We start from the raw sequence: 8,784 nt of genomic DNA on the forward strand, positions 1-8,784 counted from the left end.
TTAATGAACTATAGTTTTGGCAAGTCGGTTAAGACATCTAACTTGTGCATGACACAAGTAATTTTTCCAACAATTGTTTACAGACAGATTTAACTTAATTCACTGTATCACAATTCTGTATCACAGTGTGTCAGAAGTTTGCATACACTAAGTTGACTGTGCCTTTAAACAGCTTGGAATATTCCAGAAAATGATGTCATGGCTTTAGAAGCTTCTGATAGGCTAATTGACATCATTTGAGTCAATTGGAGGTGTACATGTAGATGTATTTCAAGGCCTACCTTCAAACTCACTGCCTCTTTGCTTGACATCATGGAAAAATCCAAATGAATCAGCCAAGACCACAGATTTTTTTTTGTAGATCACAAGTCTGGTTCATCCTTGGGAGCAATTTCCAAACGCCTGAAGGTACCACGTTCATCTGTACAAACAATATTATGCAAGTATAAACACCATGGGACCACACAGCTGTCATACCGCTCAGGAAAGAGACGCGTTCAGTCTCCTAGAGATGAACAGACTTTGGTGCGAGAAGTGCACATCAATCCCAGAATAACAGCAAAGGACCTTGTGAAGATGCTGGAGGAAACAGGTACAAAAGTATCTATATCCACAGTATCACGAGTCCTATTTTGACATAACCTGAAAGGCCACTCAGCAAGGAAGAAGCCACGGTTCCAAAACCGCCATGTGATGGATTTGCCGCAAACATAACACTTAGTACTCAGGACATAAAGTTAATTTCTTTGTCAGTTTTAGTTCCTTATTGCAAACAGGATGCATGTTTTGGAATATGATTTATTTTGTACAGGCTTCCTTCTTTTCACTCTGTCATTTAGGTTAGTATTGTGGTGTAACTACAATGTTGATCCATCCTCAGTTTTCTCCTATCACAGCCATTCAACTCTGTAACTTATTTACAAAAGATAGAATTTGTAGATAATTGGCCCTCTTTCTGGGACTCACCCACAAACAGGACCAAACCTGACCTGCTGAGGAGTGACGGACTCCATCCTAGCTGGAGGGGTGCTCTCATCTTATCTACCAACATAGACAGGGCTCTAACTCCTCTAGCTCCACAATGAAATAGGGTGCAGGCCAGGCAGCAGGCTGATAGCCTGCCTGCCAGCATAGTGGAGTCTGCCACTAGCACAGTCAGTGTAGTCAGCTCAGCTATCCCCATTGAGACCCTGCCTGTGCCTCGACCTAGGTTGGGCAAAACTAAACATGACGGTGTTCGCCTTAGCAATCTCACTAGGATAAAGACCTCCTCCATTCCTGTCATTATTGAAAGAGTTCATGATACCTCACATCTCAAAATAGGGCTACTTAATGTTAGATCCCTTACTTCAAAGGCAATTATAGTCAATTAACTAATCACTGATCATAATCTTGATGTGATTGGCCTGACTGAAACATGGCTTAAGCCTGATGAATTGACTGTGTTAAATGAGGCCTCACCTCCTGGCTACACTAGTGACCATATACCCCGTGCATCCCGCAAAGGCAGAGGTGTGGCTAACATTTACAATAGCAAATTTATTTTGAGCTTCTAGTCATGAAATCTATGCAGCCTACTCAATCACTTTTTATAGCTACAGTTTACAGGCCTCATGGGCCATATACAGCATTTCTTACTGAGTTCCCTGAATTCCTATCGGACCTTGTAGTCATAGCAGATAATATTCTAATCTTTGGTGACTTTAATATTCACATGGAAAAGTCCACAGACCCACTCCAAAAGGCTTTCGGAGCCATCATCGACTCAGTGGGTTTTGTCCAACATGTCTCTGGACCTACTCACTGTCACAGTCATACTCTGGACCTAGTTTTGTCCCATGGAATAAATGTTGTGGATCTTAATGTTTTTCCTCATAATCCTGGACTATCGGACCACCATTTAATTACGTTTGCAATTGCAACAAATAATCTGCTCAGACCCCAACCAAGGAACATCAAAAGTCGTGCTATAGGAGCCTCCCGGGTGGCGCAGTGGTTAAGGGCGCTGTACTGCAGCGTCAGCTGTGCCATCAGAGTCCTGGGTTCGCGCCCAGGCTCTGTCGTAACCGGCCGCGACCGGGAGGTCCGTGGGGCGACGCACAATTGGCCTAGCGTCGCCCGGGTTAGGGAGGGCTTGGTCGGTAGGGGTGTCCTTGTCTCATCGCGCACCAGCGACTCCTGTGGCGGGCTGGGCGCAGTGTACGCTAGCCAAGGTGGCCAGGTGCACGGTGTTTCCTCCGGCGCATTGGTGCGGCTGGCTTCCGGGTTGGATGTGCGCTGTGTTAAAGAAGCAGCGGCTTGGTTGGTTGTGTATCGGAGGACGCATGACTTTCAACCTTCGTCTCTCCCGAGCCCGTACGGGAGTTGTAGCGATGAGACAAGATAGTAGCTACTACACAATTGGATACTACGAAATTGGGGAGAAAAAGGGGTAAAATTAAAAAATTAAATAAAAAAAAAGTTGTGCTATAAATTCACAGACAACACAAAGATTCCTTGATGTCCTTCCAGACTCCCTCTGTCTACCCAAGGACGCCAGAGGACAAAAATCAGTTAACCACCTAACTGAGGAACTCAATTTAACCTTGTGCAATACCGTGGATGCAGTTGCACCCCTAAAAACTAAAAACATTTCTCATGAGAAACTAGCTCCCTGGTATACAGAAAATACCCGAGCTCTGAAGCAAGCTTCCAGAAAATTGGAACGGAAATGGCGCCACACCAGACTACTTCCGACTAGCTTGGAAAGACAGTGCAGTATCGAAGAGTCCTTACTGTTGCTCGATCATCCTATTTTTCCAATTTAATTGAGGAAAATAAGAACAATCCAAAATTCCTTTTTGATACTGTCGGCTCAGTTGTCCTGAGTCTGCACAACTCTTCCAGGACCTAGGATCAAGAGAGACACTCAAGTGTTTTAGTACTATATCTCTTGACACAATGCTGAAAATAATCATGGCCTCTAAACCTTCAAGCTGCATACTGGATCCTATTCCAACTAAACTACTGAAAGAGCTGCTTCCTGTGCTTGGCCCTCCTATGTTGAACATAATAAACGTCTCTCTATCCACCAGATGTGTACCAAACTCACTAAAAGTGGCAGTAATAAAGCCTCTCTTGAAAAAGCCAAACCTTGACCCAGAAAATATAAAAAACTATCGGCCTATATCAAATCTTCCATTCCTCTCAGAAATTTTAGAAAAGGCTGTTGCACAGAAACTCACTGCCTTCCTGAAGACAAACAATGTATACGAAATGCTTCAGTCTGGTTTTAGACCCCATCAGACTGCACTTGTGAAGGTGGTAAATTACCTTTTAATGGCATCAGACCGAGGCTCTGCATCTGTCCTCGTACTCCTAGACCTTAGTGATGCTTTTGATACCATCGATCACCACATTCCTTTGGAGAGATTGGAAACCCAAATTGGTCTACACGGACAAGTTCTGGCCTGGTTTAGATCTTATCTGTCGGAAAGATATCAGTTTGTCTCTGTGAGTGGTTTGTCCTCTGACAAATCAACTGTAAATTTCGGTGTTCCTCAGGACCACTATTGTACATTTCAATGAAACATGGTGAAGCCCCAAAATTGCTCTCGCTAGAAGCATGTGTTTCAGACATAAGGAAGTGGATGGCTGCAAACGTTCTACTTTTAAACTCGGACAAAACAGAGATGCTTGTTCTAGGTCCCAAGAAACAAAGAGAGCTTCTGTTGAATCTGACAATTAATCTTAATGGTTGAACAGTCGTCTCAAATAAAAGTGTGAAGGACCTCGGCGTTACTCTGGACCCTCATCTCTTTTTTGAAGAACATATCAAGACTGTTTCAAGGACAGCTTTTTTCCATCTACGTAACATTGCAAAAATCAGAAACTTTCTGTCCAAAAATGATGCAAAAAAATGTATCCATGCTTTTGTCACTTCTAGGTTAGACTACTGCAATGCTCTACTTTCCGGCTACCCGGATAAAGCACTAAATAAACTTCAGTTAGTGCTAAATATGGCTGCTAGAATCCTGACTAGAACCAAAAAATTTGATCATATTACTCCAGTTGCTAGCCTCCCTACACTTGCTTCCTGTCAAGGCAAGGGCTGATTTCAAGGTTTTACTGCTAACCTACAAAGCATTGCATGGGCTATCTCTCTGATTTGGTCCTGTCGTACATACCTACACGTACGCTACGGTCACAAGACGCAGGCCTCCTAATTGTCCCTAGAATTTCTAAGCAAACAGCTGGAGGCAGGGCTTTCTCCTATAGAGCTCCATTTTTATGGAATGGTCTGCCTACCCTTGTGAGAGACTCAAACTCGGTCTCAACCTTTAAGTCTTTACTGAAGACTCATCTCTTCAGTGGGTCATATGATTGAGTGTAGTCTGGCCCAGGAGTGTGAAGGTGAACGGAAAGGCACTGGAGCAATGAACCGCCCTTGCTGTCTCTGCCTTGCCTGTTCCCCTCTCTCCACTGGGATTTTCTGCCTCTAACCCTATTACAGCAGCTGAGTCACTGGCTTACTGGTGCTCTTTCATACCGTTCCTAGGAGGGGTGCGTCACTTGAGTAGGTTGAGTCACTGATGTGATCTTCCTGTCTGGGTTGGCGCCCCCCCTTGGGTTGTGCCGTGATGAAGATCTTTGTGGGCTATACTCGGCCTTGTCTCAGGATGGTAAGTTGGTGGTTGAAGATATCCCTCTAGTGGTGTGGGGGCTGTGCTTTGGCAAAGTGGGTGGGGTTATATCCTTCCTGTTTGGCCCTGTCCGGGGGTGTCATTGGATGGGGCCACAGTGTCTCCTGACCCCTCCTGTCTCAGCCTCCAGTATTTATGCTGCAGTAGTTTGTGTCGGGGGCTAGGGTCAGTTTGTTATATCTGGAGTACTTCTCCTGTCCTATCCGGTGTCCTGTGTGAATTTAAGTATGCGCTCTCTAATTCTCTCTTTCTTTCTCTCTCTCGGAGGACCTGAGCCCTAGGACCATGCCCCAGGACTACCTGACATGATGACTCCTTGCTGTCCCCAGTCCACCTGGCCGTGCTGCTGCTCCAGTTTCAACTGTTCTGCCTGTGATTATTATTATTTGACCATGCTGGTAATTTATGAACATTTGAACATCTTGGCCATGTTCTGTTATAATCTCCACCCGGCACATCCAGAAGAGGACTGGCCATCCCACATAGCCTGGTTCCTCTCTAGGTTTCTTCCTAGGTTTTGACCTTTCTAGGGAGTGCTTCTACACCTGCATTGCTTGCTGTTTGGGGTTTTAGGCTGGGTTTCTGTACAGCACTTTGAGATATCAGCTGATGTACGAAGGGCTATATAAATAAATTTGATTTGATTTAGTCACCATTGGTCTAATGGTGAAATCCCTGAATGGTGTCCTTCCTCTCCAGCAACTGAGTTAGGAAGGACACCTGTATCTTTGTAGTGACTGGGTGTATTGATACACCATCCAAAGTATAATAACTTCACCATGCTCAAAGGGATATTCAAGGTCTGCTTTTATTTATTTTTTCCCATCTACCCATAGGTGCCCTTCTTTGCGAGGCATTGGCAAACCTCCCTGGACTATGTAGTTGAATCTGCGTTTGAAATTCACTGCTCAACTGGGGTACCTTACAGACAATTATGTGTGGGGTACAGAGATCAGCTAGTCATGTTAAACACTATTATTGCACACAGAGTGAGTCCATGCAACTTAAAGTTGAAGTCAGATGTTTACATACACCTTAGCCAAATACATTTAAACTACATTTTTCACAATTCCTGACATTTAATCCAAGTAAAACATTTCCTGGCTTAGGTCAGTTAGGATCACCACTTTATTTTAAGAATGTAAAATGTCAGAATTTCAGCTTTTATTTCTTTCATCACATTCCCAGTCGGTCAGAAGTTGGTATTTGGTAGCATTGCCTTTAAATTGTTTAACTTGGGTCAAACGTTTCGGGTAGCCTTCCACAAGCTTCCCACAATAAATTGGGTGAATTTCGGCCCATTCCTCCTGACAGAGCTGGTGTAACTGAGTCAGGTTTGTAGGCCTCCTTGCTCGCACACGCTTGTTCAGTTCTGCCCACAAATGTTCTATGGGATTGAGGTCAGGGCTTTGTGATGGCCACTCCAATACCTTGACTTTGTTGTCCTTAAGCCATTTTGCCCCAACTTTGGAAGTATGCTTGGGGTCATTGTCCATTTGGAAGACCCATTTACAACCAAACTTCCTGACTGATGTCGTGAGATGTTGCTTCAATATATCCACATCATTTTCTTTCCTCATGATGCCATCTATTTTTTGAAGTGCACCAGTTCCTCCTGCAGCAAAGCAACCCCACAACATTATGCTGCCACCCCCGTGCTTCATGGTTGGGATGGTGTTCTTTGGCTTGCAAGCCTCACCCTTTTTCCTCCAAACATAATGATGGTCATTATGGCCAAACAGTTCTATTTTTGCTTCATCAGACCAGAGGACATTTCTCCAAAAAGTACAATCTTTGTTCCCATGTGCAGTTGCAAACCGTAGTCTGGCTTTTTTTATGGTGGTTTTGGAGCAGTGGTTTCTTCCTTGCTGAGCGGCCTTTCAGGTTATGACAATATTGGACTCGTTTTACTTTGGATATTGATACTTTTGTACCGGTTTCCTCCAGCATCTTCACAAGATCCTTTGCTGTTGTTCTGGGATTGATTTGCACTTTTTGTACCTTCAGGCGTTTGGAAATTGCTCCCAAGGATGAACCAGACTTGTGGAGGTCTACAATTTTTTCTGAGGTCTTGGCTGATATCTTTAGATTTTCCCATTATGTCAAGGAAAGAGACACTGAGTTTGAAGGTAGGTTTTACAATACATACACAGGTACACCTCCAAATGACTCAAATGATGTCAATTAGCCTATCAGAAGCTTCTAAAGCCATGACATCATTTTCTGGAATTTTCTAAGCTGTTTAAAGGCACAGTCATCTTAGTGTATGTAAACTTCTGCCCCACTGGAATTGTGATAGAGTGAATTATAAGTGAAATCTGTCTGTAAACAATCTTTGGAAAAATTACTTGTGTCATGCACAAAGTAGATGTCCTAACTGACTTGCTAAAACTATAGTTTGTTAACAAGAAATTTGTGGAGTGGTTGAAAACGAGTTTTAATGACTCCAACCTAAGTGTATGTAAACTTCCAACTTCAACTGTATATGACTTTAACATATTTAGGCTTGCCAAAATAAAGGGCTTTGAGTACTTATTGACTTGAGACATTTCAGAGTTTAATATTTAATTAATAAAAAAATAAAAAAATCTTAATATAATTCCTCTTTGACGGGATGGGGTTGTTGTGTGTAGGCCAGTGACACTATCTCTTAATTCAGTTAATAAAACATTTGGGCTGTAACACAACAAAATGTGGGAAAGGTCACAGGGTGTGAATACTTTCTGAAGGCACTGTACAGTAAAAGTCTCTTCCTTTTGTGTATACTCTTACGGCAGGTGCGCTGGTATTAAGTCTCCTTTTCTTAGCAGATGATTGTGTGGGATACAAAACGGGACAGAAATGCTAAATGGAGAGGCCCATCCTTTCTTTTTCACCAGGCTCTGCATGTTTGCCTATTGAGCTTCTCCCGTCACGTGTCAGCATGCATTTCCCCAACTCAGGCCAGAGATCTTCTAGACCCCAGGTATTAAAGACCCAGTTAGCACAGATCAATAACCACACAATGTTCTAGTGACAGGGAGGAGATTCCTAGTGTTTGAGTGTGGCAGCGATTTGAGCATGTGGGGCGAAGCAGCTTAGAGGTCTTCTTCATTATCAAAATCGATCAGTGCGTGCTCTCTGATCACCTTTGACTGCTGGGGGTCGCTTGGTGGCGACTGCTTGACGGAGCACACATATGACCCCATGCTGGGATAAAGCTGGGTTTGCCCTCAAGATAAAACACTGACCACATCCCTCTCACTCTTACTGGTTTTAAACATTTCATAAACTTTGGTTAGGTTTCCATTTATCTATAAAAATATTACTTCGTATAACATATTCCTGTATTATGCCAGTTGTACTATGCATCAAGAACATAATGGGCAATTCCACAGTAATGGAATGATGCTGAGACTCGGATCTTTCACTTCAAAATGTATGCCAAACATAAAACAGTGATTGCAAAGTTTAACAAACCATACAACTCTATGCACAATAACTATTTTTAACAATTTCCATAAGATTTTACAAAAACACGTTACAGTAAACCCATACAGTGAAATGACTTGTGCACAGAAACTGAAAAATATAATTTAAATTCTCTTTCCAAATCTGTATGAATCATAGCAGCTACTTGCAAGTTGACTGACGCCTTTGTTGAGAGTTTGGATTATGGCCCATAATAGGCGAGTCCATTTAAAAGGTCACTTGTGTGCTCTCTTTGGTCCTAGCCAGCCTCTAGCCGGCCCTCCGTTGCTGCCCTTGACCCCCCAGACGGCCTAGCAGCCGCTTGTCCCGCTCTCGGTCATTAACTCAGACTCATGCTGCCCCACTAAGTGACTGTTCTTTATTCAGTCTCTCATATTGATCTGCCAGATGAGCTGCCTCTGGCAAAGCTCCCTAGGGTTTGGGTGGAGATCATATGAAGTTAATGTCTCTAGGCTTCATAAGAATGGAATTACTAGTGCCCAGTTTACCAAAATCAATGAGTTTCAGAGATCTCAATGCGCAACTCTAGATCTATTAAATGAGAATGATAGATTGGTTAGAAGCTGGTTGAACAATTTGAGAGCAACTGGTAGGAATCAGTCCGCAGAGGTTTTCAAAACTTTGCATTGGC

This window comes from Oncorhynchus mykiss, chromosome 5, assembly GCF_013265735.2.
Source record: "Oncorhynchus mykiss isolate Arlee chromosome 5, USDA_OmykA_1.1, whole genome shotgun sequence".
Classification (NCBI taxonomy): Eukaryota; Metazoa; Chordata; class Actinopteri; order Salmoniformes; family Salmonidae; genus Oncorhynchus; species Oncorhynchus mykiss.